Here is a 14,342-nt window from a genome sequence, read left to right on the forward strand (position 1 = left end):
CTCATTTTACGGTGTTATTGCATTATGTAAGGACTCTAAATGAACTCGGAGGGTCTTACTAGCCCGCATCGCGGACCGAGCTCAGGGCAGCTCCTGAAGAGCACGTGAAGATTAACCGCTTCTGACGCGCTCTGATACACGTGCCGTTTGCAGAGGTATGCAGCAAACACCAGCTAAAATATAAGTGAGGATTTTGATAGTGAACTGAAAGCGCTCTGGTTTCAATTTAATTTAGCGATCGTGTAACAGCAAATGTTCTTGGTCGTTATGGGTTCATACTTTAGAATTAAATGTTAATGAAATTTAGGGTTCTATTTTAAACCTTTCGCTCGTGAGTGTCTCCTGTCCTGATGGATCCCCAAGCGTAAATCCTTTAATCCGCGCTGTAGTTAAAACAAATTTACTGTAGCAGATTATATATTATCAAACATGTAACGTGGTTTTTAGATGTTTATAATGATTGATTATGATAGATAAGATGCGATCGTGAACACTTTTATGCATGCCATCATATTGTTTACATTGCAATGCAGCATGGGATTCTGAGTTCGTCATAGAAGCATACAAGGAGGAGCATAGAAGGTTCTAAAAACCTTGCCCTTCCACTTTCCCACCACCAGAAGTGGTGAGAATGAGTGACTTATGGAATGGGAGAAGGCTCAATTCTTTGTTTGACATCAGAAAACAGTTTAATAGCTGTTATGGTATTATAGGCAGCGGTAACAGCTTTATAGTTTCCATTTGTGATTATTTTAATGTTTTTAACATAACTAAAGATATTGTGATTATTTACAATAATTACTTTTTGAGCAGCTGATTCATTATGACAACTGCTTCAGTACCTCTCTGCTGGTAAACAGCAGCATGAATGCAGAACGCACCGGTTTGATAGTACGCCTCTGAGCCCAACCTAGTGTTATCACACTGGTTTGATTGTACGTGCGAAAGGGTTAAGAGCCCTAGTGCTAAACGCATCACCATGCTTTAATTTATTAGCACAAAGTCAATGGCCATGGCCATGAAGTTTTGGTATCTAGGCGCAAGTGGGTTTTGCCAAATTGTGCGTGAATAGTCCTAATGGGCTGGGTCAAGTGCAATTTAATTCAGAGTTTCTTCTCCGGTTATCACATCATCTACATCCTATTATGTAATCTATTCCCTGTCAAGCACCAGTGATATAAACAAAGACAGCACATTCATAGTATTGTCATATTTATACATTATAGAGAATGTAAATATTATGAATAATTTTCATCTACTGACACACAAATCATGGCTTGTAGCCTATAAACTGTGATTGTATCGGCACACACTTCACATCTACCGGTCGATTTTGAAAAATGTTATTTATTGAAAAGAAAAAAATTTAACCAGGAATATTTCTAAATTCAAATTACACTTCAAACGAAATGAAAATATAATCAGAATAACAGTGGTCAAAAAAACCTACCAAATCCAAACATTTTACCCTCTCCAACTTCTTCCACCGGCCCCTTCTGCAGTGACTTAAAAATCACTTGACAACAACAGATGGACAAATACCAATACAAATTATATCATGAATACAATTGTAAATGTAAACATAATAATAATTTAAAAATACCATGACTTATAGATAGTTTAACACAAATCTGCCACTATATTTTCAGAGTTTAAACATGAACTTTACCTGCTGTGGGATCTCCAAACTGCAAATGTAGGAACTAAGTTTAAACTTTGCGCTGAAAACATATGTGGATGTGAAATATCTTATCGGAATGACCTAATTCTCAGGAAAATAGCAAACTGCACTTTGCGCCACTTCATTAACACAACCACAGTTTGTGGTCATACACCCACAGATAGCGCAAACGCTCCCACCCACGGCCACTTGCATTTTACGCTGGCACGAAAATTGAGCTTCGATTTAGCACTCTCATGAAAATTAGATTAGACATAGAACGGTTGTTGCGCATAGTGCTGCTATTTGCGCACTTACAAGAAAAGAGCCCTTAGTGACAGAGGAGACGTTTAGTGTATCTCTGTGGAGATGATAGAATGAAGAAACGTATAGTATAGGGCTGCGTATTGATACGGATTTCCACAAGCTTTTGATTCTGATTTCAATTCGATATCAGTTCATATGGGTATATTTTAGTTACAATGTCCCTTATGCTTTCATATGAAATAAATTATTTTCCAGCTAATGCTGTTAAAAATACATGGGATCTTCTAACTAGGTACATTACGAAAATATACAGTAAATTTTACTAATTATATTTTATAATAAAAAAAAATTATATTTCATTTATTATTATTATTATTATTATTATTTTTTTTATTTTTTTTACATTTATTGTTCATTTTCATAATTTGTACTATTTACGCGTTTTTTGTTGAACATATGGTAAAACCGTTTTAGCATGCATTGGCATTTTTCTACTTGTTTTTTTTTTTTTTCACAATACAGGGCTCCAGACTAAAAAAAAATGACTTACAAGCCATTGGCTCAACTGAATCATTAAGGAGCCAAATGGCTGTTTTTAGTCGCCAAATCATATAATTGTTCAATTTAGATTGTTGTTCAGAAACAAGATAGAAAGCAGAAGAAAAGGAAGCTGATAACCCATTAAAGGTGGAGTAAGTCATTTTAATCCAATGCACTTTTTGTCAATTTCCGTGAACCTCTTCACGGTTCGCTAGCTGTCCATTCTGTTTGTGAGCTGGAAAAAAAATCCTGTGTTTGTACACAGCCCTGGCTCTGTAAATGGGAAAAGAAACAAAGTGGATTGGACCGATCCACACAACACTATTCCAGTGTGCATGAATTTGGAAGGCGGAACTTCTGAAGAAGCACTGAAGGTAGAGGGGTGTTTTTTTGGCTGTTGAGTTCAAATATCTTTCTCAGGTTTAATAAACAGTAGATATAGTTGAGAAGATATGTAAGTTTGCATATCCCTTTTCCTTTTAACGGCATTTAAAAGCTGATCTAGTTGGCTACGTTCGTGTTGGTCAGACGGACACTTCCTGTCTAAGTAAAAATGAGTTCAGGCTCAACTTGTGCAGTTGTTGGCTGTCATAACAACCTGAAGTAGGTAATGATATCAATGTAATTAACCTGGGGCCATCGCTTCACAGCGTCTACCCACTCGGGTGAAGCACTGTCAAAAGACAGTCATCACAGCTCACTGTACTGTCGGCACTATGGAGCCACATGTTTTTAATTTGGCAATTTTTACAAGTTTAATGCATTAAATATCCCATTCTCCACTAAAAACATACACTGATGCAAATCTTATTCTTTCTGTTTTTCTATCTGACTGTTGGGCCTGTAAAACCTGAAATTGTTTAAACTGTCAGATCAGGCTCTTTCACGCCTTCTCGTCTTGACAAACCTATCTAGTTTTATTCTTGCAAGCCAGAAATTTCCTAGTTGATTACTTTGCACAATACATCACTTTTGCTCATTACATCATATCATTACTGCCGATTTGATTTGTCTAAGGTTCACGTGTCGGCTCCACTTGATTACACCGAGATTGCAGGCTTGGGCAAGTGAGATTGCTGGCTCATTTGTTGGAAAGGGTTTAAGAGGTAAAAACGCAGACTCCTACATCAGCAAAAGGCAGCTGACACAAAAGGAAAGTTGAAAGATGAAAGAGATGTAGCCTTGTCACCGTAATGAGGATGATTTTATTCTGATTTTGGTCCATGCCTGAAATGTTCTGGGTGTCACACTTTATGCTTGAATCCTCATGCCCACGGTCATCTGAATAGTTAGAAACCACATTAAATCACAACTAAGCCATTCAGTTTCTGTATGAGCTTTTGTAATGCAAAAGGAAATGGTGGTGATGATGCAGGATAGCGATGCAGATGTGTGACACAATCAAAATGCATCCACCTCACAATTGCTCACTATAGGTCAACTGATTGTGGATTTTGCCGATACGGTAACTAAGGTGGTTGAAGAGGCTGATAACCGATTTATCAGCCAATAGTTTTTAACAAGTCTTTCCTTACTATGACAGGCACAGACATTGAGGCTACAAGAGTCCAAAAAGAATACGATACCAGCAGTTTATTGTGCAACCAAAATCCCAATAATAACCAGAAAATAAAGTTTTGGTGCATAACATGGGACTTTTAACTACAAACAAGCCTGCAATACACTTACTTATTTTGAAATGATGGAGAGTTGGCTCCGTTACCATCCTTTGTATTTAAGTATTTAACAAATTAAGCTTTTTATAGCCTACATTCGCTAGATTAAAACTATTGGCATAGATTTTTGCCAATAACCGAAAGTTCCAAAAAGCAACTATCGGCACCGATTAATCGGTAGAACCGATATATCGGTCTGCCTCTATTGCACACATATTTAAACACATCTCTAGCAAGTTTTTCAAAGCTTGTCTCATCCACAGCTGCACAGTACATTGTTTACACATGCAGTGCTTTGGTTTTTGTGCATTTTGGACTCCTGAGTAAGGAAATGTATTCCCATTGGATTGTAAGTATCATTCTCTAATACTACCAGAGAAGTTTTTGTCTTGTTACATCCTGCTGGGCAGCGGACCTCAATACACAATGGCAAGTTTTACGCCTTAATCTGATTCCAATGTTTTCATGCTTTATGAAGCTAGTCAAAAACCAGACACCATTTACCGATCCGCAAGCCAGCCCAGCATGGATGTCTGGTCTTTAAGTGAAGTATGGGAAGACTTTTAAAAGGGTCTTTTGAGCAAACTGCTCAGAGAGATTCCTCAGCCTGTACTGAATCATGGGTGGCTGAATTTAAATCTTGAACGTTACGGGTCTTCATTGACATCAATCAGTTAAGCTGGGCCTGGGAAATCCGCTGTCATCTTTAAAACGTTAATTTGTGACGTCTGCTTGTGTTGCTCCTTATCTTGTTTTCCAAAGAAAGCATACAGGAAAATAGGCTAACAGTCTTGCTTTGCTAAAGCAGCCAAGTAATTGTTTTATTGCTCTTGCAGTATTTCTTTATTGTGGTTCAGCAGCTTCTCAGCTCTAAATGGAGTAAATGATATAGTGTGTGTGTGTGTGTGTGTTTTCTAAAATTGCAATACATTTCTTTAGGAGTAAAACTTTTTTAATGAGTGCACCTTTAATCAAATTTAAATCACAATATGTCCCAGTGTGATGTCCAAAATAAAAGCTCTATTTAGCTGGACGCATGAAATTACAGACATTATGACAGAAATATACTACCGCTGTGTAGAAAAAAATATATATATATATTCAATGTTGTACCAATAATAATAGAAATAATTTAAATGGTGTTATTTATTATTTTTATTATTATTATTATTTTTATTATCATTATTAGGAACACCCTTGATAAATAAAAAATGGAATCCAGAAAAAAACAAAAAACAAATACAGAATTTGGTAAAAAAAAATAAAACTACCAATAAGTGTCCTCTACAGTGAGAAACCGAGAACCAATTTTTTAAAAACGGAATTGAGTTTCATTTGTTGTTGTAATTTGTTTTATTTTATGAAAATTAGTGTGTATATATATATATGAAAAATATATATGTGTGAAAAAGTGTTTGCCCCCTTCCTGATTTCTTATTTTTTTGCATGTTTGTCACACTTAAATGTTTCAGATCATCAAACAAGTTTAAATATTAGTCAAAGATAACACAAGTAAACACAAAACGCAGTTTTTAAATGAAGGTTGTTATTATTAAGGGAAAACAAAATCCAAACCTACATGGCCCTGTGTGAAAAAGTGATTGCCCCCTAAACCTAATAACTGGTTGGGCCACCCTTAGCAGCAACAACTGCAATCAAGCATTTGCGATAACTTGCAATGAGTCTTTTACAGTGCTGTGGAGGAATTTTGGCCCACTCATCTTTGCAGAATTGTTGTAATTCAGCCACATTGGAGGGTTTTCGAGCATGAACTGCCTTTTTAAGGTCATGCCACAGCATCTCAATAGGATTCAGGTCAGGACTTTGACTAGGCCACTCCAAAGTCTTCATTTTGTTTTTCTTCAGCCATTCAGAGGTGGACTTGCTGGTGTGTTTTGGATCATTGTCCTGCTGCAGAACCCAAGTTCGCTTCAGCTTGAGGTCACGAACAGATGGCCGGACATTCTCCTTCAGGATTTTTTGGTAGACAGCAGAATTCATGGTTCCATTTATCACAGCAAGTCTTCCAGGTCCTGAAGCAGCAAAACAGCCCCAGACCATCACACTACCACCACCATATTTTACTGTTGGTATGATGTTCTTTTTCTGAAATGCGGTGTTACTTTTACGCCAGATGTAATGGGACACACACCTTCCAAAAAGTTCAACTTTTGTCTCGTCAGTCCACAGAGTATTTTCCCAAAAGTCTTGGGGATCATCAAGATGTTTTCTGGCAAAAATGAGACGAGCCTTAATGTTCTTTTTGCTCAGCAGTGGTTTTCGTCTTGGAACTCTGCCATGCAGGCCATTTTTGCCCAGTCTCTTTCTTATGGTGGAGTCATGAACACTGACCTTAACTGAGGCAAGTGAGGCCTGCAGTTCTTTGGATGTTGTTGTGGGGTCTTTTGTGACCTCTTGGATGAGTCGTCGCTGCGCTCTTGGGGTAATTTTGGTCGGCCGGCCACTCCTGGGAAGGTTCACCACTGTTCCATGTTTTCGCCATTTGTGGATAATGGCTCTCACTGTGGTTCTCTGGAGTCCCAAAGCTTTAGAAATGGCTTTATAACCTTTTCCAGACTGATAGATCTCAATTACTTACTTTCTCATTTGTTCCTGAATTTCTTTGGATCTCAGCATGATGTCTAGCTTTTGAAGATCTTTTGGTCTACTTCACTTTGTCAGGCAGGTCCTATTTAAGTGATTTCTTGATTGAGAACAGGTGTGGCAGTAATCAGGCCTGGGTGTGGCTAGAGAAATTGAACTCAGGTGTTATAAACCACAGTTAAGTTATGTTTTAACAGGTGGGGCAAACACTTTTTCACACAGGGCCATGTAGGTTTGGATTTTGTTTTCCCTTAATAATAACAACCTTCAATTAAAAACTGCATTTTGTGTTTACTTGTGTTATCTTTGACTAATATTTAAACTTGTTTGATGATCTGAAACATTTAAGTGTGACAAACATGCAAAAAAATAAGAAATCAGGAAGGGGGCAAACACTTTTTCACACCACTGTATGTATATATATATATATGTGTGTATATATATATATATATATTAATTAAAAAGTCTGGGTTAATGCCTTTTGCAAGAATCTGTTCTGTTAAAATATGACATCATCTCATCATTTGGTTACAGATAGCTGAGGATAGTAAATCCAACAAGTATTGCATTACTTATTTCCAAATATTTCTTCCTCAAAAGTACTAAAAGAATCGTTAATGCAACCGTTAAGTAACCAGAATTGAGGAATCGGAATTAAAATCAGAATGGTTTGATTCCTTATGATTCCCATCCCTAGATTCTTCTCAATGGTCTCTATCATTAAATAAGAAATAAATAAAAGAATAAAATTAATTTTGATGGGAATTCAACCATCACAAACTGCTGAAATACACTGCTGGTTATCTGTATGGCAGATCTGCTCAGACAAGAACTGCTGTTGAGTTGCCATCGCATGCATTTAAGGTCTCACTCTGTAGTTGTGCTTACTGTTTTCTCCCCAAGCATCATTGTGTCTTGTCTTGTGCCAGTCAGTTTATGTTAGGTGCGCAGTATCAGGGGAATATCTGGCTTTCCGCAGAGCTGTCCCTCCCATCCATTAATCAAGCCACTTTCTCAAGATGGAATGCACCTTAATTAGCATCTAACTGCTTTATGTCGGCGTCTCTGCCTCAGCCCACGGGGACCGTGAAGGGGTCGGCGAATAGTGAGCGAATCAGTGAGCGTGAATGTAAAACAGTGAAGCAGACGTTCATTTGAGACACGTTCCAGCCGTCCCACGGGCCCTGCTGTGTCTTTGCTGACACTTAATCCCGGGCCTGCGTGATTGGCAGCGAGCTGTTCCGGCACCAATGACGGTCATGTTTTTCCATCTACCTGTTTTTGTTTCAGGTCATTGATAGCCCTGAGGTTCACATGCTTAACAGGGGAGGAAGAGCAGGACGAAGAGGAGTGAGACTCGTGCTAGGTTGAGTTTCCTTGGCGACCAGAGGGACACACTCGGGGAGATGACTCTGGAGAATGCAGCTTGCACACATGAGGTGAGGGGCGATGCCATGCAGTATTTTCATGCTGTTCTGTAACTTTCTGTGGCTGTCTTTCTTTTGTTGCTCATTGTACATATACGTCATTGTCAGTCTCTGTACTGGTGTAGTTAAGTATGCTGGTTCCCTAGGAGAAATCATTATTCATGCTTTATTCATACTTTTTTTTTTTAACATTAACTGCTGACAAGTGGCCATCTTTTTGTTTATGAATGTTCCTGTAGCTTTGTGAGCTTTCAAATCAGATGAATAGTTTTAGACCCAGACATTAAACTATGAAAATCCATTATAAAATATACATTTTTGCATGTTTAAAACTATAATCATCTAAACAAAGAGTGAAGTAAACAAACTTTTGCAATATTTATTATGTGAAAATCACATAAATTATGACTTTCCCACACCTGTCATTTCCACCACACAAAAATTTTGCATGTCATACATTTTTTTTTTCAAAGGTTAGTGTTCTTGATAACCAAGTCAATAAAACTGTCAGTGAAGAGCATGCTTGAGATAGTTGGAAATATGATGGAAAAAAAAGTGATGTTTGAAGAAAACAAAGACAATTCAAGGTAAATATCACTTGTGAACAGAATATTCTCATTGGGCTTAATTTCCGATCATGCTGGAATTTTGCCAACTCACACAAAAATGTGAAGTATTATATAATTATGTGTATAAATATTACAATTATTCTTAGCAAGACAAAGGAGGTGGCTGTTTTATTTCAAACATTTTAAAAATGTCATTTCCATCACTGTCATTTCCACCACAGAATTCTATTAAACATGATAGAGGATATGAGATGTGCTGGAAATGACGGTGTGGTGGGAAATATTATGACTTTCATTAAAAGAAAAAGAAGACCTAAATCTCCTGTGATGCATGTACATGCACTGTTGGACGTTTTTAGTTGAAAAAAAAAAAAAAATGTTTTTAACGAGACTTTCACAGAAATCCACAGTGCTGAATGTACCCAGAGTTAAATAAACAACCATATACAGTATGTACATAAACATTCACATAAATATGGAAGAAGATAAAAGAAAATCAAAGCAATAAGGTAAAAATGAAAACAGGAAGAAAGGGTATACAGAGGGATTTTCTGATATGAGTACAGCCCCGATTCATTATTCTGGCTCTATAGAGGAGTGAGAGAGAGAGTGGAGGTTGAGCTAGACTAATCTGGCGAGTGGTTATATAATATAGACCTAATATAATGAGCCAAGTTATATTCACCCCTCTTCAAGCTCCTGGAAAATAAATTACTTTTCTAGAAGCATAGATATATGAACCATTGCTGTCTGTGTGCCATTAAATTATTTACTGCATGTCCGAACAAAAGTGAACATGGGCCAGTAGAACTGAACGCCGCCCAGCTCAGCTGCTGGTTAATAATGAAGTACCAAGCTCAATGCCAATTTCAAAACATTTCTTTCAAAATGCTTTGTCTCTCAGTAAATGCTGTTGCCTTTGATGGTTGTGACAGGTAAACTGAACATGTTCCATCACTCTAGCTTTCTCAGTCTCAGTATGGGGGCTGTATCAGGGATGCCCATGGCTCCCACAGCACTTCCTCTGTACCTCAAATCTGGCATGTTGCTGATCACCACAGATCAGTGTTGCAGAATTCTATTTTTGTTATTGGTCATAAATACATACTTAACAAATTATTCAGATTTTTGTTACATATACTGTATATACAGTATATATACACCGATCAGCATCAACCGTAAAACCACCAGCCTAATATTGTGTAGGTCCCCATCGTGCTGCCAAAACAGCGCCAACCCACATCTCATAATAGCATTCTGATATTATATCCTTCTCACCACAATTGTACAGAGTGGTTATCTGAGTTACCATAGACTTTGTCAGTTCGAACCAGTCTGGCCATTCTCTGTTGACCTCTCTCATCAACAAGGCGTTTCAGTCCACAGAACTGCCGCTCACTGGATGTTTTTTGTTTTTGGCACCATTCTGAGTAAATTCTAGAGACTGTTGTGCGTGAAAATCCCAGGAGATCAGCAGTTACAGAAATACTCAAACCAGCCCGTCTGGCACCAACAATCATGCCACGGTCCAAATCACTGAGATCACATTTTTTTCCCCATTCTGATGGTTGATGTGAACATTAACTGAAACTCCTGACCTCCTGACCATGATTTTATGCACTGCACTGCTGCCACACAAAAACCATTTATTACAACAAATCTCTTTTCCAAATGTAAATGTAAAGGAACGTGTGTCTTTAACTACACATTGTCAACCAAAAAAATGAAAATGTTGTCATTTACTCACCCTCATGTTGTTCCAAACCCATATGACTTTATTTCTAGCTTTAAAATCAATGAACTACTGAATGAAACATCTAAACCGAATGGTATATTAACAACACCATATCAAAGTCACAGTGGATGTTCAAGTTGAGTTTCAAATACTTTGCTCAGACTTTAAAGAAACTTCTACCACAGCAAACTTTAGCTGAGGTTTAGACACCTGTCTCTGCTGTTGCATGGATTAATATGCAGCTATGTGATACATTGCGGTCTGGTTTGGGAATTATAGCATCATCATATTTATAACAATAAAGAAAGGCATGTGCAATGCAAATGATCATAAACAAGTGCCCCAATTTATCTCCCTGCAACAGCAATATTTAGAGTGACTGTAATCTGACTAATTGTACGTTTAATTGAATAAAGACTTCAGTTCTGGTTTATCCCTGACAAATCTATCATATTACTTCAGAAAAATTTGGAAACAAGTGCATGAGTTATATGGACTGATTTTATGGAGGGGGTTTTTGGTCCATTTGGAGCATGACAGATGAGCTGCGTAAAGTTTCTTCAAAACAAAATCGCTGTTCCATGGAAAAAATAACAGCTCACGGGTTTGGACTGACATGAGGGTTAGTAAATAAAAGCATTTTTGTGTTTATTGACATAATTAAAGATATTTATGAGGATTCATAGTGTTTTCTAGATATGAGAAAAGTCAAATATGGGGCAAAGATTTATTGTGACTTGTGAGTGGAAAGAACAGGTGGAGGAGATTACTGAAGAATATTCTATTAGTTAAGATCTGATTCATTCATCTTCTTTGCTACTCACTATGCAACAGGAGGTGCTAGGCCAAGTATCCCAAAGTGCAACATTTGTTGCCCGATGTGATTTTCCAAGAAATGCTCTTCACACCACCAATGACAAGAATGTGCAGACTTTAAAGGAATAGCTCACCTAAAAATGAAAATTCTGTCATTATTTACTCACGCTTGTGTTGCTCCAAATCTGTATTGACCATTTCAAGGACTGTTCGTCAGTTTAAGGGAGTGAGGTCTTTGTCCCTTGAACATTTCCTGCTAGTTGTCGAACTTATTCAAAACAAAGCAAGAGACGCTTCATTCATAGTGTGTTTAACACGATTATCGTTACTAACATCAATACGGTTGTTATAGAATGCCATTATTAAAATTTGAACCATCCAGGATGTTCCCTGGGTGCCTGAAAATAATGGAAAATAAAGTGTTTAGATCTCCAAAAATGCAACCACAAATGGACGCATGAACCACAGCAGTGAAGCGAGATACGTACTGTACTAACAACTGTAGCACACATCTTATCTCTGGTAGGTGAACTAAATTTATGCCAACTAATTGTAAGTTTGATAGGTAGAGCTCTAAAAGTGATTATAGATCCCTCCTATTATAATCAATGAAGCTGCATAAGGAATTTACTATTGTATTCAGTCATTTAGCAGATGCTTTTATCCAGAACGACTTACAAATTATGAACACAAAAAAAGAAATCCTTACATTGTGAACAGACCACACAGACATCTTCATTGAATGGCTTTGTTAATTATAAAAGGAGCAATCCAATCTTCTTGATCTTTCTGCTGAGGAAATAATTGTGAGCATCTAAACTACGATGCAATTTCATTTCCTCTCTCGTGTAGATGCTCAGTATCAACAGCACGTCTGGATAGGTCACTTCAGGCAAACTTTTGATGTTCTTTGAGAAAATATGATAACTCGGAGCCTTATTTAAAGGATCCGGTAATGATACCGGAAATGCTTCAGGGCCAGTAGCGTTCTAATTCCTTTATTGTTTACGTCATTGAAATGGTCTTTTTCTGTTAGATAAAACAGAATTTTGAAGCAGCTGTTTTCCATACAACGAAAAACACCTTAAAAATAGTCCATCTGACTTGTCTGCTGTATTCCAAGTCTTCTGGAGTCATGCAATACCTTTAGTATGTGATAACAGTACCAGATTTAAGTTGTTTTTTTACTGATAATCTTCCCCTCATCTGCAGCTTGAGAGCAGCTCTCAAATCAAATGTGCCACAGGTTAGATCACATGTCTTGAGACTCCTGCATTCTGTTACATTCAAGGAGGTCAATAATACCTTTCCGTTCTATTGCACGCTATATAGTTGTTATTGAACGCTAGAATGCATCTTCCGCAAACGCCTCCAAATAAATGAGTCAAAATGAGGTCAGGTGAACCCCAAATCAGCCTAATTATGCAGGGCTTCATTAAGACAGATTAATCAACTTATCTAATCATTTAAGTAACCTACTGTCTAGTCAGTTTTGAAAATATGTAGTTTTGCACATCTCTTTTGTAAACAGAAGTTCAGCTGTCAATGATGACTTTGACTTACAGAACTGAATCATTATATCTGCTGTCTGTGTTGTCAAACGTAGTTTATAAAAGCTCTGATGTATTTGTAAAATTAGCAACTAATACCCCAGATGTGATTATTGTAAACAGGGAACTGTACTTTTTTGTCCTGCAGGTGCTGTTTAAATGGATTCTGAAGGAGGTCTTCTCACTCATTGCAAATATCAACCCCTCATTCAGGGTGTTATCCCAGACAATAGTAACAGTTTAGTCCTTTTAACAATTTTAGTTTATTTTAACAACTTTGTACCTGTTTTGGAGTAAAACAAATGAACTACAGATCTGAAAATGCCCTGAGACTAAGTACTGCCTAACAGTATGAGATCTGGAACAACTTGATAGTCATTTGAATTTTCATTTTTGGGCGAACTGTCCGTTTAATGTCCGTCTTGCAGTCTCTTAGAAAGGGAAAATAAATATTTAAAGGAATAGTTCGCCCAAAAACAAAAATGATCATTTACTCACCCTCATGCCATCCCAGATGTGTATGACTTTCTTTCTGCTGCAAAACACAAATTAAGATTTTTAGAAGAATATTTCAGCTCCGTAGGTCCTCACAATACAAGTGGTTGGTGACCTAAGCTTTGAAGCTCAAAAAGCATATTAAGGCATCATAAAAGTAATCCATATGACTCCAGTAGTTTAATACATGTCTTCTGAAAGAATCCAGTTGCTTTTGGGGAAGAACAGACTAAAATGTACTAAAATTCACTGTAAAGCTTGAATCAGCAAACTCCTTGGCGAGCAGCAATGTATACGTCAAGCACTAGGAAGTGTAATCAAGCTTGATATCAAGATCATGCCTGGAGACTGCAATGACGAGATGTACAGTGAAAAAGAGTTACATTTTGGTTTGTTCTCACCCAAAACTGATTGGATCGCTTCAGAAGACATGGATTAAAGCACTGCAGTCATGTGGATCACTTTTGTGCTGACTTTTTTGTGCTTTTTAGAGTTTCAAAGTTCTGGTCACCATTTACTTGCATTGTATGGATCAACAATGCTAAATCTTCTTCTAAAAATCTTAATTTGTGATCAGCAGATGAAAGAAAGTCATACACATCTGGGATGGCATGAGGACGTGTAAATGATGAGAGAATTTTCATTTTTGGGTGAACTATTCCTTTAAAGTTCTTAAGGGAATTGGTCGTGAATGGCTCTCAGTATCAGGGCAACACCAGCTGTCTGTCATGGATGGCTAAGTGCCACAGGCCTCTTATTTGTTATTTTTTGCCATATCCTGTGGCTCGGTATTCTCATACATAGTGGAGGACTGCAGAAATACTGCAGGAAAAAAGACCACTATAACATTATTTAAATATTGCATGCTTTAAGGTGAAGGAGAGGAAATGCTTTCTGCAGAAATACCAGACTGACAGTTGTAAACATCTCCCCATGGAAATTACAGGCTGCTTTTATCGTTAAATGTGTTGGCCTCGGCTCTTTGATGGAAATGTAATTACTA

General features: G+C 37.4%; 1 protein-coding gene across 2 annotated transcripts in view; it reads left to right on the plus strand.

The window, feature by feature from the left end:
- LOC127413696 (tight junction-associated protein 1-like) overlaps positions 1–14,342 on the plus strand; it is a 153,127-nt gene that overhangs the window by 38,191 nt on the left and 100,594 nt on the right. For both annotated transcript variants that reach the window (XM_051651040.1, XM_051651041.1), the window contains exon 2: positions 8,038–8,186. The gene's annotated coding sequence lies outside the window, so the exon portion shown is untranslated. The remainder of the gene's footprint in view (positions 1–8,037; positions 8,187–14,342) is intronic.

Source organism: Myxocyprinus asiaticus, chromosome 23 (genome assembly GCF_019703515.2).
Source record: "Myxocyprinus asiaticus isolate MX2 ecotype Aquarium Trade chromosome 23, UBuf_Myxa_2, whole genome shotgun sequence".
Lineage (NCBI taxonomy): Eukaryota > Metazoa > Chordata > Actinopteri > Cypriniformes > Catostomidae > Myxocyprinus > Myxocyprinus asiaticus.